Source organism: Macrotis lagotis, chromosome 3 (assembly GCF_037893015.1).
Source record: "Macrotis lagotis isolate mMagLag1 chromosome 3, bilby.v1.9.chrom.fasta, whole genome shotgun sequence".
In the NCBI taxonomy this organism is placed as follows: Eukaryota; Metazoa; Chordata; class Mammalia; order Peramelemorphia; family Peramelidae; genus Macrotis; species Macrotis lagotis.
In genome coordinates this window covers 98,150,375-98,167,182 of record NC_133660.1, presented here as the reverse complement: position 1 = coordinate 98,167,182, position 16,808 = coordinate 98,150,375, and positions in this window count along the sequence as shown.

Sequence of the window (16,808 nt, the reverse complement as noted above, 5' to 3'; positions counted from 1 at the left end):
GCATGACCTACCTGGGAAAAGAAGCAGGAAGGGAAGCCTCAACTGCTCAGGGTTGGAATTCTGGATGCATACCCTGAGCCAAGACAGATGGAAAGAGGAGCTGTGTGTGTTTGTGTGTGTGTATTTGTGTGATTTTTCTTTTTCCCAAATTACATGTAAAGATAGTTTTCAATACTCATTTTTTGTAGGATTTTGAGTTCCATATTTTTCTCCCTTCCTTTCCTCCCCCCTCCCCTTGACGAGTAATCTGATATAGGTTTTACATATACAACTATGTTAAATATATTTCCATATTAGCCATATTGTGAAAGAAGAATCAGAACAAAAGGGAGGAAACCAATGAAAGGAAAAAAACATAAAATATGTATAACAAATTTTAAAATGGAAAATATTATGCTTTGGTTTGCATTCAGACTTCATAGTTCTTTCTCCAGTTTTGGATAGTATTTTCCATCACAAGTCTTTTAGAATTGTCTTTGCATTGTACTCCTGAGAAGAGCAAAGTTTTATTATAGTTAATCACACAATGTTGCTGTTAATGTGCAAGATATTCTCCTGTTTCTGCTCACTTTACTCAGCATCAGTTCATGCAAGTCTTTCCAGACTTTTCTGAAGTCTGCCCAATTATGATTTATTTCTTTTTGTTTGTTTGTTTGTGCTTAGGTGTTTCCCCTTTTATTTATTTATTTTTCCAATTACATGCAAAAATAGTTTTCAACATTCATTCTTTTGCAAACTATTGAATTCCATATTTTCCACCACCCCTCCCTTCCCATCCCATTCCCCAAAACACAAACAAGCTGATATAGGTTGTATATGTATAATCTTTTTTTTTTAAAAAAACTTATTTCTATATTAGTCAAGCTGTGAAAGAAGATTTAGAAGGGGGAGACAAGAAAAAAAAAGAAAAACATCAGAGAATATTATAAAACTTGAGCATAGTATGCTTTGGTCTGTATTCAGAATCCATAGTTTTTTCCTCTGGATATGGATGGTATTTTCCATAACAGATCTCTCAGGATTGTCCTTGATCGCTGAACTGTTGAGAAGAGCAATATCCATTATAGTTGATGATCTTACAATGTTGCTATTAGTGTGTATAATATTCTCCTAGTTCTGCTCACTTCACTCAGCATCAGTTCTGCAAGTCTTTCAATGTTTTTCTAAAATCTGACTGCTCATGATTTCTCAAATAATAATAGTACTCCATCACATTCATATACCATAACTTGTTCAGTCTCAATTGATGGGCATCCTACAATTTCCAATTCTTTGCCACTATAAAAAGAGCTGCCATAAATATTTTTGTAGATGTGGTCTTTTCCCCTCTTTATCTTCTTAGGATATAGACCTAGTAATGGTATTACTGGATCAAAGGTTATGTACAATGCATAATTCTAAAATGTTCTTAGTTTACAACTAAGAGTGCATTAGTGTCTCATTTTCCCCACATCTACTCCAACATTGATCATGGCAAGAGGAGTACTCCAGAGAAATTGAACAACAATGGGCTAGTGATGACAGGAAGGGACTAGGCAACAATTCAATTCAATAAGCATTTATTAAACATGAGTACTGTGATAAACATAGGTTATACAAAAAGGAGCAAAATACAATCTTTGCCTTCAAGGTATTTATAATATAATTGAGGAGATAACATACAATTAAATATATGTGTCTTATTTGTGTTATTGGATGGAAGAGTACCTGTTGTGGAATAAGGTGTAGGAAGGCAAGAAAAGGAAGGGCTAATTGCAGTGAGGATCCTGAACTTTAGTAGTAGAAGTTTACCTATCAGGGAATTACTTTATTTGTGAAATCTAGACCTGATCCTTGTATTTTTAGTAATCATAATACCTTATGTGCAAGGAGTTTAAAAATACTTTAATAATCATTTCCTCATTTGATCTTCACTATTACTCTGTGTAAAGTAGGAAGGATATTTATTATTCCATTTTCAGGTGAAGAAACAATATTGTATGATCTGGTAAGGGTTAGAGGCCAGCACCCTTGTGGTACATTTGTTAGTATTATGTCCTCAGACAAATCTTATACCCCCTTAGAACAAAAATTGCATCATTTGCTTCTTTTTTATGCCTCATAACACCTAGTTGGTAGTGGGTGTCACTTCATTATCCTAAAGGACTAAAATCATGCTAAAATACTTCCTATCCTAAACTCAGAACAGGAACTCTTATAATTGACTTGCAGAAGGAGGTATTATTGACATTCAAGAATATCCTCATTATGGGATATATATTATTGGGAGTGACTGATTATGGTGATAACTACAATCAAAAAAAAGAAAGTAAGGGGCGGCTAGGTGGCGTAGTGGATAAAGCACCGACTTGGAGTCAGGAGTACCTGGGTTCAAATCCGGTCTCAGACACTTCATAATTACCTAGCTGTGTGGCCTTGGGCAAGCCACTTAACCCCATTTGCCTTGCCAAAAACCTGAAACAAAAAAGTAAAATAGTAGGCAGAGCATTTAAGAGAAATTCTCCAAACACCATCTCTCTGGCCTTTCCTTTTTAATTTCTCCTTCCAGTCGTTGGCCTAAACCCAACTTCTCAAGCTTTTTGTATCAATAACTGGGTAAATGTTCCAAGGACTCAAGCAGCAAGCCCCCACATTCTACCTGAATGACCAATTTATAGGATGGCAGGATAGCTGTGAGACAGGTGGTAAGGATCATTATCACATCTTGCAAAGGAAAAAAAATATTAAACCATAAGCAATTGCCAACAGTTAATGCCATTTGAGCCCCATCCAAGGAAAAGTATCTAAGCAGAGATATCTAGCACAGTGCTTTCTCCTGTGGTAATGGTGGTGATTGATCTTAATCTAAATGCATTTATTCAGATGCTAATGGTATATGATTATGTACTACATACTAAGTATTGAGAATTATGCTTACCTGATTAGAGGCAGTAGGGTGGAGTGGAAAGAATTGGAGTCAAAGGAAACTCAGCTAGTTTTCTGATTCTGACCTTGTGTGCCTGTGTGGCCCTAAGCATGGCATTTAATCTTTCCAAGTCTCAGTTTCTTTATCTGTAAAATGAGAATGATATTAAGATCCCATAATTTTTAGGCTAAAATAATTTATGTTAAAAACCCTTAGCAAATTTTTGCTTTGCAAATATTAGCTATCATAATGTTATGATGCATAGTCAAGCAAAACAAATTTCTCTATGGGCCAGGTTCAAAAAGTAGATGCCTCATTCTGTACCTTGAATTTGTCACTTCTCTGTCAGGAGATGGCTAATATACTTCATCATCCATCCTCTGGCATTGTGGTTAGTCACTTTTTTGATCAGCATTTTTAAGTCTTTCAAAGTTGCTTATCTTTAAAATGTTACTGTCCTTGAGTAAAATCTTCTAGTTCTGCTCACTTCACTCTGCATAATTTCATGTAAATCTTCCCTGTTTTCTCTTTCATCATTTCTTTTTTAAAAAATATTTATTTATTTTTCCAACTATATAGAAGTCAATTTTCAACAATCTTTTTTTGTAAGGTTTTGAGTTCCATATTTTTCTCCCCCTTTCTTTTCCCTCCCCAATTCCCTTGGCAGAGAGTAATCTAATATAGGTTGTACATGTATAACTGTTAAATATACTTCCATATTAATCATGATGTGAAAGTCTTTCATTATCTCTTATGGCACAATAGTATTTCAGTACATTCACATGCATTCCATTCCCTTTATGATCTAGCAAAACTGGGCTCGTTCTATGATCTTGCCTTGCCAACATCTCCTACCTCAATGCATTAGGGCACTCTACTCATCTTTTCGTGTTAAAAATCCTTCTCTCCTTTTAAAGCTCAACCCCTGTAACCCTTTCCTGATTCTCTCACTTGAAAGTATTCTTTCTTTGAAATCTCTTAGAGTACTTTGTCTGTATCTTTCTTTTGACTCCACAATTTATTCTATCTCATGTAAATTGTGTGTGTGTGTGTGTATATATATAAATCTACATACATGTCATACATATGTTTAACATTTCCTTTATCTCCTTTCCCTCCCCTAGAGGGCAGAGTCAGTAGACCTTGCCTTGTATCAGCTCCCAATTCTGCTACTTAATATCTGTGAGAACCTTGAGCAGTCATTTTATTTATCCAGTCCTCAATTGCTAATTTGAAAAATAATGGAATTAGACTCTATAACCTACAATTTTAAATCTATGGGCCTATTTTTTGTTTCCTTTTTATAATTTAGTTTTCTGATTATATGTAAAGATAATTTTCAATGTTCATTTTTGTAAAGTTTTCTCCCTTCTATCCTTCTCTCCCCCCACCCTGATATAGGCAATACATGCACAGTGGTATTACACATATCTCCATATTATTCTTGTTGTGAAGAACTACAGGAAGGAAAAATCAAAAAAGATGAAAACTATGCTTTGAACTGCATTCGGATTCCAGAATTATTTCTTTGGGTGTGGGTGGGAAGCCTATTATTTTTGAAGACTAAGATTATATGTCTCTTTTTTTAAACTTTGTATCAGCTGTGGCCCAGGCCCTCCTCTTCCAGTGACTCTGGGTTCACATGAAAGAGGTTCAGTCTTTGGGTATGACCTCAAAGGGGTCAGTTTCACTTTTTGGCTCCCACTTCCATTTCAGAATTTTGCTCCAAGAAAATCTCCAAAATAAAGCTTAGTTATGACTTGTGTTCCAAATTCCAAAAAAGTGGGGGGGGGTGGGGGTGGAGAAAGATAGTCAACTTCTACATGAGCTTTCAACGTGAAATATAAGTATCAAGTCAGATCAAGTCAGGTGTTGGGGATACAAAGAAAGGGATACAAAAATACAGTCCCTTCCCTCATGAAGTTCATACTAACACTTCAGACACAGGACAGTCTATTTTGTCTGTCACAGAAAATGCATATGATGCAAAGGAATCTCCTGTGAGCAAATACAGCAACAGAAAATAATCAAATAGACATTTAAGAGTACTGCTGCCAAGAAAATATTCCCCATTCACCATGGACCTGCACTATGTGGCAATAATAAGAATGACAAGATCAAGAAAACTCCACCCTCTACCCCCATCTCCATGGCATGGCACCCATCTTCAGGGTGCACAGGGGGTTGGCAACCCTCTTCCTCCTCCAAGGAGCATATCACTGAGTAAATTTTTTTCCTCTTTAGGAAGTCTTGTATCTGAAAAAGTCAGATACTAGGACTAATCAGGCCTAGGAACTCTCAAACTTTCATGGAAAGTTTATTCCCAGACACTCTTATTTCTGTTCTATTCTCAGAAAAGGGAATGAAGGCAGTTCAGGAACTCTATCCTGAGATTTGTCATTACTTTTCTGTCAAGTTACTCTTGCTGTTTTCTGAAGTGGGGTTGGAGAAAGAAAAGTCCCCATCCTTGTTGCAGTTTAGAGGAGAAAGACAGACAGAGACACAGAGACACAGAGACATAGAGACAGAGACAAATAGAGACACAGAGAGACAGAAAGAAATAAAGATAAAGAAAGAACCAAGGCGGGCAGCTAGGTGTTGCAGTGGATAGACCGACCAGTGGCCCTGGAGTCAGGAGTGCCTGAGTTCAAATCTGACCTCAAACACTTAATAATTACCTAGCTGTGTGGCCTTGGGCAAGCCACTTAACCCCATCTGCCTTGCAAAAACCTTAAAAAAAAGAGCAACACACACACACACACACACACACACACACACACACACACACACAAAACCCAGAGGAGTACCTTGAATTCTCTCAACCAGGGGTAAGGTATGTGTACCAGCTGAGGAGGTACCTTTCCAACAAAAGTCCATTACCTGTAATTTCACTGAATTGCTTGAGGGACTCACCAAATTAGCAACTCCTCAAATCATCCTCATTTTAGAATATAGATATATAATTTAAAGAATTTTTGAATTAACTTGTTAAAAGAACTTCAAGTGATTGCTTATGAGACATTCATTTACTTAATCTCTCTGGGTCTCAGTTTCTTTACCTGAAAAATGAAGGAATTGACTGAGTTAAATCTGAACATTTCCTTCTAGCTCTAAGTCTATGATGATTTTCTTTGATTTTTATTTTGGTAAAATTCAAGTGTCTTTTCTTACCCTAGAGCTCAAAGGACAGCTCAATTACTTTGTCATTAACATTCCATCACTCTACTGCATTCTGGTTTAGCTTAGCTTATTTTTAGAAAATAATTTACCTTCAGCTGTTAATTATTCTTCAGAATGCTACGCTGAAATTGAAATTAGACCCAGAAGCCCAAAGGATCCGACTCAGCCAAGAGACTTATGTAAATTGGAGGCCCAGAACAGTTTTTCAGTTGCAGGGCTGTCATTTTCTCTTTGTCCACTAGATTGTGCTGCTTTTCTATTTCAAGGACATACCTAAGTATCTTTCTCCACCACTGGGATGCTTGGGAAATTATTCTTTGTGAAGTAGCCAAATATTTTGTTTCATGCTGAGTTCTGGAAGATGGATACCTATTGCTTAACAAAATAGATAAAGCATTTGTGCTTTGATACACTATGTGGAGAATTTCTAATGATACTGCATACAACCTTAGTCTTTTATGAATTTTAAAAAAACATATTTCTATGCTTTCATTTTTTTTAAAAGTAAAGATCTGCATATATTGCATTTTCCCAAATGCTCTTGTCTAGTGGACTCTATTTCTGTCTTTACTTCATGGTGGATAATTGTCAAGCTTTTTTCCCAGGGATTGAGAAGAAATGGATAGACTCATCATAACTTCTTTCATATGCAGTGTTTTCTTCTCTGTCTAGACCTGTACCTCCAGGGAGCAGCATTTAGCCTGAAGTTGCTGTGACTGAGACATAGGCTCAGTATTGCCTTTCTGTAGAGAAGTATTGCAGCACAGAGAAGTAGGATGATATAGTAGAAAGAGCTCCAGATTTGAAGTTAGAAGAATTACATTAATAATAATGCAGTAAAAACAGATAATTTTGATGTTGGTTAGAATTATGAACAATGCAATGATTATCCAAGATTCCAGAGGACAATGATGAAATCTGCTATCTGTGAAAGAGAGGTAGTAGATTTGGGTTGCAAAACAAGATGCATGTGACATATATATGTGCTTATTTGTACACATGTGTATAAGTGCATACATATACACAGTCACATGGACATTTAGTAAGCTCTATATATAACTCTCTAAGTCTATACATATATACATATGTATGTATGTATGTGCTTTTTGCTATGATTGCCTTTTTAGACTCATAAAACTGTTCCTCACAACAACCAAGTGAAGTAGCGTAAGAATTGTGTTCATCAGAGAACTGAAAACAAAGTGGATGCCCATTTTACTGATAATATTGAGAATTGTAAAATTAGTTATGACCACATAGCTAAAAAAAGTACTGGAGTTGGATTTTTTGCATTGAAGGTATTGTTTTATTTTAATTGATATTGTTTTTGCATTATAAATGTTTGTTAATTATTCCCACTTCTTGAGAGATCTCTTATAGGAAAGGAAAACAAGTAAAACTAACATAATGACCTCATCTGAAAGTTCATACAAAATTCCACATATATATAGCACCCTCACATCTATTTTTATAAATAAATACATCTATTTTCTCTTCCTCTTACCCTCAACCCATATTTTTTAATTAAATTTTTATTTATTAAGGTCAAATTATTAAGTGTTTGAGAATAAAATTTGAACTCAGGTCCTCCTGACTCCAAGATTGGTGCTCTAATCACTGCATCACCTAGCTGCCCCCTCAACCAATATATTTTAAAGAAAAAATTTTATTATAAAAATATGGATAAAAACAAATTCCCTTGATGACCACATGCAAATATAAATGTTCATATTTTTATGTGTGTATATATGTAATATGAACAAATATATATTCTCAAGTAAACCTAAACAAATGTATATGCATCTGTATGCATATCTATACATATACATATATAACTCCTAAGGCATGATTATTCCTTTGATTTTGCCATCATTCACAAAATTTTATCCTTTATCTGATCTCAATCTTTTATTATTCTATCTTTCCTTCTGCTTTTAATGATGTTCTTTGTCCTTATGGTGACCTCCAATTCTTCCACCCCTCTATTCTTTCTTAGGATGTGTCTCCTGTACTGGCTACACTCTCCTCCTTTATCTTGATCCCTTGGTAAACCAGTTCAGTTTTACCCTCTCCTCTATTTTGGAGTCCCTTTGCTCGTTTACTTTTAACCCTAACTTTAATCCTAAATTTGCTGACTCTAACCCATACCCTAAATTCATTTCCCTTATCCTTTGTCAAACTCAAATTTTGAATGACTCCTACCATCCACTCATTACCTTTGCTCCTAATCACATGCTGCTGAATGGAGCTAGAGAAAAATGTGACATCATGGTGACTGCATTCATGTCAAAATTATATTAGATAATCTCAACTTTGCCCTCACTGAAGCAAGGTGATCCTTTTACCCCTTTCTAATCAGATCACTATTCCACTTGCTACTGTAGCTACTCCAAACCTTTTCATCTCCCTTTAACATCTTATGGTATCCTCCCCCCAGAAACTCAGCCAAGAACCTTGCCTTATACTTAATTAAAAAAAATGAAAACTATTCACAAATAGCTCCCTCCCTTTTCAACCCACTTCCTTATCTCACATCATTGAAAAATCTTTCCCTTTTATCTTACAAAAAGTGGCCTTTCTCTTTACCAAGAAAAACACCTCTACCTACATCCTTGATCCCATTCCATCTTCCCTTCTACAACCATCTTCTTCCCCTTCTCTTACTAATCTGCAATCTCTATCTACTGCCTACAGACATGCCCATGTCTCCTCCATCCTTAAAAAAAATCCTCACTTAATCAATTCTACCATCTTCACTACCTATCACTCTATATCTCTCTTCACTTCCATGACTACATTTTTTGGCAAATTTACCTACAATAAATGCCTCCACTTTCTCTCCTTTTACTTTCTTCTAAACTCCACAGTCTGACTACCAAACTCATCATTCAACTTCAAAAGTTACCAGGGATCTCTTGCTTGGCAAATCTAATGACCTTTTCTCAATGATCATCCTTCTTGACACCTCTGCATCACTTTTGTTTTCCTGGCTAACTCTTCTCTCTAGGTTCTCATAACACTGCTCTTTTCTGGTTCTCATCCTGATTGTCTGACCATGCCTTCTCAGTCTCCTTTGCTGGATCTTCCTCCAGATCATGCCAAATAAAGATAGGTATCCCCCAAGACTATATCCTAGACCCTCTTCTCTTCTCCCTATATACCATTATACTGGGTGATCTCACCAGCTCCCAAGAATTCAATCATCATACTATGTAGATGATTCTCATATATCTTTATCTGGTCTTTTACTCACCTTGGTCTGGATGTCCTATAGACATCTCAAACTAATCATATCCAGCTCAGTATCTTTTCTCCAAAATCCTCCTCTTTTCATAACTTCATTATCATTATCTTTTCTTTAAAATAAATTTTGGCATTTATTTCTGATATGATCGGGGGATCAATGATAAAATGAAATGTTAATTATTTTAAAACCATTCACTAGTAAAATTCTAAAGGGGAAAAGTTTTTTTACTTTGTTTTTTAAAATTTATTTATTTATTTTGAATTTTACAATTTTTCACCTAATCTTGGTCCCCCTTCCCCCAACCCCTTCAGAAGGCAGTCTGTTAGTCTTTACATTGTTTCCATGGTATACATTGATTTTAGTTGAATGTGATGAGAGAGAAAACATATCCTTAAAAAAACATATCCTAAAAAAATAAAGTATAAGAGAAAGCAAAATTACATCATAAGATAATTTTTTTTTAAATTGAAGGTAATAGTCTTTGGTCTTTGTTTAAACTCCACAATTCTTTCTCTGGGTTCAGACGGTATTCTCCATCTCAGATACCCCAAAATTGTACCTGATTGTTGCACTGATGGAATAAGCAAGTCCTTTAAGGTTGATCATCACCCCCATATTGAATTGATCATCACCCCTATATTGGATTGGCCATCACCCCTATATTGGGGGTGTACAATGTTCTTCTGGTTCTGCTCATCTCACTCAGCATCAGTTCATGCAAACCTTCCAGGCTTCCATGAATTCCCTTCCCTCCTGGTTTCTAATAGAACAATAGTATTCCAGATTTTCCAGCAGGACATTAAAAGGCATCAAAGAAGATACTATAGTTTACAAGTAAAGCAGAATCATAGTAGCACAAAGTAAATGTGACTTTGTGCACAGAGACATCTCTATCCCAAATGTTCTAATACACCACTTGTGTTGGGCATATGTTAGAGCCTTCTGAATTCATATTGAACTTATCAGCCACAGCTGAACATAATGTACTCTGACCTCAACATCATGATTTCATTGGTTTTCTTCAAAATTAATAATAGTAGTAGGCAGCTATGTGTTACAGTGGATAGAGCATGGGGTCTGGAATCAGGAGGACCTGAGTTCAAATAGTACTCTTGTAATGTTCTGGTGTTTATGAAATGCTTTAAAGTTTGCAAAGTACCTTAAAAAAAGAACAATAGTGTTCCATCATATACATATATATCACAGTTTATTAAGCCATTCCCCAGTTGATGGACATTCACTCAATTTCCAACTCTTTGTCACCACAAACAGGGCTGCTAAGAATATTTTTGTCTAAGTCATGTTTTTACCCTTTTTCATAATCTCTTCAGGGTACAGACCCAGCTGGATCAAAGGATATGCAATATTTTAATATTTTAATACTTAAGGTTAACATATATAGGAATACTGAATAAACTGTAAGCAACTTTTTTATATTTTATTTGACCAAAAAAGGAATTTTAAAAACTCAATCTTCAAATAACCTTTAAATAACTCATTTATCAATTGTATATACTGAAAGTAAAAGTGAAAATAAATATACATAGATGTTTGAAAAATATCAGTACTTTTTTTGGAGGGGGCAATTTAGGTTTTTGCAAGGCAAATGGGGTTAAGTGGCTTGCCCAAGGCCACACAGCTAGGTAATTATTGTCTGAGACCAGATTTGAACCCAGGTACTCCTGACTCCAAGGCTGATGCTTTATCCACTATGCCACCTAGCTGCCCCTGTCAGGACATTTTAAGTCTTTGAAAGCTCTCAACTTCTTTGAAATTGCTGTGTGCAATTTTTTAAATTAAAAAAAATTATCACTTTTTTTCCATTCCAATTCTGTGTCTGTATGAGCAACATTTAATTCTCTCTGGAGCTTACTTGAGTCTTTAGTAATGTTCATTTCTACTCATAGAGAATCATGAAAGTAGATTTTGAAGGGCACAATGAAATAGTGCTTCATTACTGCTATGGATAATGACATATTTGTTTATCCATCTTTCTGGAAGAAGACCATGACATCAGGGAGGTGATTCCTTGACAAGCTCATGAATTGGATTTGAGTGAGGGTGGCTGTAATAACTTATCAGCCTCATTTTCTCCTCCAAAGCCATCTAGGTCCAATGGCCATATATGAATTGGAACAAGAGATGGCTCAGAATATGAGGCAATCAAGGCTAAGTGACTTGCCCAAGGTCACACAACTAGTAAGAGTCAAGTGTATGAGGCCAGATTCAAACTTTGATCCTCCTAACTCTAATGACAGTACTCTATCCACCACATCACCTAGTTGCTCTTCCTCAATAAGAATGGCCTACAAAGAAATCATAGGCTCACACAAACAAAACCCATCAATTTTATTCTCATATAGAGTCACCTAAAACTTCCTATTTTCTTGAGAAAAAATAACATTATTTAGAAATTTGTGTGTATCTTTGTTTTTAATTTTTTATGTCATTATTTTAATAACCTTTGAATCACTATATAATGACCCAACCTATACTTACTAAGTGTCTCACAGGTAGATTTTCATTGAAGCTTACTTAGTTGGCGGATGTGGGGAGAGGTTGACAAGGTTAGGGATAGGCTTTAAGAAGACCACTTTGTCTGTTTCGTGGAGGATCAGCTGGAATGGGAAAGATAGGAGGTAGGGAGACCAAGTAGAGGGATGCCATGATAGTCCAGGTGACGAGGGCCCATATCAATATGTTGACATTGTCAAAAGAGAGAAGGGGGAATACATGAGGAAAGGTTACAAATGTAGAATAACCAGAACATGGCAAATGATTGGGAATCTGAGAGGGAGAGAATAAGGACTAGGACTGTGCCCAGTAAATACTTTATGAATATTACCTCATTTGAGTCTTATGACAACTCTGAAAGGTAAGCGCTACCATATGATCCCCATTTTACAGTAGAGGAAACTGAAGCAGACAGGGATTAAGCAACTTTCCCAAGGTCACCCAATTAGAAAGTGTATGAAGCTGGATTTAAATTCAAGGCTTCCTGACCCTAGGTGAGGAATTGAAGTTAGCACTTAGGTTGTGAACCTGAATAAATGGGTGGATTGTGGTGTCCTTGACAGTAATAAGGAAGTTAGGAGGAGGAGATAGTTTGGGGGGTAATATAAATTCATTTTTGGGCATGTTGAATTTCAGACATCTATTCGAGAAGTTCAAAAGGCAATTGGAGACATGAGAATGGACAGCAGGACTGCTAGAAAAATTGGAAAAGATATTGGCACAAAGTAGGATTAAACTATCACTTACACTTATGAAAGAGGAAAAAAGCTACCTTGCACAATTATAGCTAGCCTGTGATGGAGAAGATGGTGGAACCTTGAAAATCATAGAGATGACAATTCCACCATGATCTTCTTGCAAAATGATGGCCTAAATAGTTCAAGATCCCAATGAAGAGTAGCTACTACATAAGATGACAGTACTCGTGTTATATTTAAATTAGCATGTTCATTTCATTTTTAACAAAACAAAAGATCTAGTTGCTGATTTTTAAATTCTGCCTTTGTTATAGACAGAAAGATAAGATAAATGTTACATAAATCTTTTTTGGAGGTTTATGTATACTAAATTAGATTTCATATTCATGTAAAAAATATATTCTTTTTTTTTTTAGGTTTTTGCAAAGCAAACGGGGTTAAGTGGCTTGCCCAAGTCCACACAGCTAGGTAATTATTAAGTGTCTGAGACCAGATTTGAACCCAGGTACTCCTGACTCCAGGGCAGGTGCTTTATCCACTGTGCCACCTAGCCGCCCCCAAAAATATATTTTTTATGTCTGTTTTCAGTTATAATAAGATGCATAAATAAGTTTTATGAGACTTTTGGTTTGGAAAAAGCATTGTTGCTAACTTATTCTAAATTGGATTTTCTTGTGTGGAGAAGTTTAGAAAATAATATTTGTTAGTTAAAGTAAATTTTCCAGCTTTGGATACCTACAGAACAGATTTAAAGTATATATGTACATAATTGAGATACATTCCTAAAATACTTGTATGATTTGGAAATCATTTACAATCTACCATTTATTTTAAAATATCTTCTGTTAAACTAATAAGGAAAGTAAGAAACCTACCTGAATGAACTTTAGTTCTTTGGGTCTTTGCAGCTTGTATAAATAATTCTAACTGCTGAATTTAGGAAAAACTACATTTTAACATGAAAAATCAAAGTAACAGTCAAATCAATTTACTAATGAAAATATTAAATGTATGTTTTGAATGTGGATGAAAGTCATATTATATATATATATATATATATATATATAGATATATATATATATATATAAATTCTATAGATATGTTCAGCAGTTAAGAACTCAATAAAAACATACATTCCTAGATAATTCAAACTGCTAAAAAAGATTTTTTGCTAAGAAAATACATGTTTTAAATAATGAATTTACAGTTGTCCATTATTCCGTTGTTCTCAAAAGTACATTTCAGACACATTAAGGCTAGTTGTTATGTTATTTGTTGCTGTTTGACCTTCTGGAAGAGAACCAATGACTTCTAGAAGTTGATGTCTTGACTTGCAAGTGAATTGGATTTAAATGAGGAAGACGGTAGAACTATGGGCTATGCAAAATCATCAGCCTCACTCAGAGTTATCTGGGTCCAGTGTTAAGACATACATCAGGAGGACTGGATATGGCCCTGGATGCAGTAGGAGAGTTTGGTCTTTTTAAATTAAGGTCTTTCCCAGGTCTCTACAAGTCTGAGGCAATGCCATTCAGTGATAAGGCTAAGTAAGAAAGAAGGAACTTGCTTGCCCAAAATTCTTAAAAACCAATTAAGGAATGTGTGATAGAACCAAAAGGGTAGTTTACGTTACTTGATAGAAGTAATGTAACTGTTCTATATTTATCTTTCTTGTGCATGTGACAAAATTTAGTATTTTATAAAAAGTAAATAATGTTAATACTACAGATTAAACATAAAAGTCTATCTAGCGTATGGTGATGACTGTTGTTTTTTACTGCCATTATTACCATTTTTTACCCATTACCTTTGGTTATTAACTATTTTACAGGTGAAGGTCCCCACTAAGGATAAAGATAATATAATTAATTATAATTATCAAATATTATTAGTACAGTTACTATTCTACCAGCCTTCCTGCACCTGCACCTTCAAGGGTAAAATGAAGTGAAAAGTTGGTACAGTTTTATTCAGAACACTAAAAACACTTTGCTACCTCCTATATGAGACCTTTCTTGATTCCTTCAGTTGTTAACATTTTCTTTTTTCCTCACTCAGAAATTAGTTTGTATTTACTGTGTAAATTTTCCCCAAAGTTACCAAGGAGATTTCTCTAAAGTTTATCTGATTCATATCATTCTGCTACTTAATTAACCTCAATGACTTCCTATGACTTATTACCCAAGGTGCAGGTGTTCTCCCCTCCCCAAACTACCTTGAATTCTTTTTTTATTTATTATGAAATTTTAAATGTATATATGTTATTATATTGAATTATAATATTGTGTTCTGTTATATTATATTAGTATCTTCTCTTTGAATGTAAGATTCTTGAAAATAGGGACTATGTCAATTTTTCTTTTTCCCACAGTGTCTAGTACTTTGTTCAGTCATGCCCAGCTTTTCACAATACCATTTGGTGATTTCTTAGCAAAGATACTGGAGAGTTTTTCCATTTTCTTCTCTAGCTCATTTTACAGATAAGGAAACTGAGGCAAATGGGATTAAGTGTCTTGCTCAAGGTTACACAGCTAGGAGATGTCAGAGACCAGATATGATCTCAGGAGGATGAGTTTTCCTGAATCCAGGTCTAATTTTCTATTAGTTGCTTCAGCACATGATGAAGAGTACCATGACATCAAGGAGGTGATGGCATGCAAAGCACATGAATTGGATTTGAGTGAAGGGGGTGCTATGCTAAGTCACCAACCTTATTTTCTCCTCCAGAACCATCTGGGTCCAGTGACCAGATATGAATCAGGATGATTGGAGATGACCTTCATTTCTATCTTTATAGCAAGGATTTACTAAATACTCTTTGATTGATTACCTCTGGGTTAAATCTAAACTCCAAATGTTTAGTATTTAAAGCCCTTTTATCTTTCCAGCCTTATATTCCCTTCCAGCACTCTACAGTTGAGACAAACTAGCCTGTTCCTCCTCCTACACAGCATTCCCATTCACTATTTGCACAGGCTGTCTTTCATGTCTGAAAAGTATTCTGTCCAAACTTCTGTTTTATAGAATCCCACATTTCCTCCAGTGTTCCATTTCTGTGGTCTTTTACACGAAGCCTCTCCTGACATGACTATTACCCCCATCCCCCTGCCGCAAGTTCTTTGGGCCTCTTCCTCCACCCCAATACCCACAAAATGATCTTGAATTTATTTTGTCTTCTCAATAGAATGCAAATTCCTTAAGACCTTTGTATGTGAGTTACAGTGTTTGCCATATATTAGACTCAATAAATATTTGTTGATTGAGTGTCTATTTTGTATTTACTTTAGGTCTCAAGGGTAGGATTATTTAGATTTTTGACTCTATGTTTCTGGCACTAATATATTGCCTGTCACATAGAAGGCACTAATAAATAATTGTTGAATTGAATTGAGAAAAATAGGTTTTTCAATCCAAATTAGCCAGATTTTTAAAATCTGATTTGATGTCATTGTTCAGTTCTCTATTTTACTCTGCCAGAGAGAGCAGACTCATTCTCATTTTGAATACTAATAGCATGCATTTATATAGAGCTCCAAGGTTTGCAAAAACCTTCACTAATATTATCCCATTTTATCCTCATAATATCCCTAGGTGCTATTATTTCCACATCTTTCCTTTTACAACTAAAGCAGCTGAGGCATAGAGAGATTTAGTGATTTGCCCATGACCACACAACTATTAAGTTTCTGAGATTGGATTTGAATTCAGATCTTCCTAAATCCAGGCTATCCAGGCTATTACTTAAGGCTCTAGGTTTAGAAATAAACAGTAAAATCCTAAAATAGTGCCTTTTGGGGATAGAGTTAGGAAGAATAGAGATGGACTCCATGAAAACTTTAGTGTAATCTGTATGGTATAAAAAGAATTCTACCAAGCTACCATTTCAGAAATAAAACATCCTCCCATTCCACAACATGGTAAAAATTCAAAATGTTCTCTCTATATCCCTCAGAGAACACAGTGAAATGTAAGCCTGGTGATCAGCAGTTAACGAGCTGAAAAGAATTAGTATGTGTCAGAGAGATAAAAGGTTCATTTTGTTTTAGGGACCATAAATAATTCATCAGTGTACTAAGATTTGTCATTGATTTTCATGGGTGGAAAGTACCAGATCTTAGGATGGAGGGTTATAGACAGTGAGGCAGTTGGATAATTGCAAAGGAAGTGAATTTTTTTCTTTGAAGCCTTCTCACTATCCTTTTCAGCACATCCTTCCTCATTTTGATGCATATCTAACTCACTCCAATCACCCCAAACGTATTAG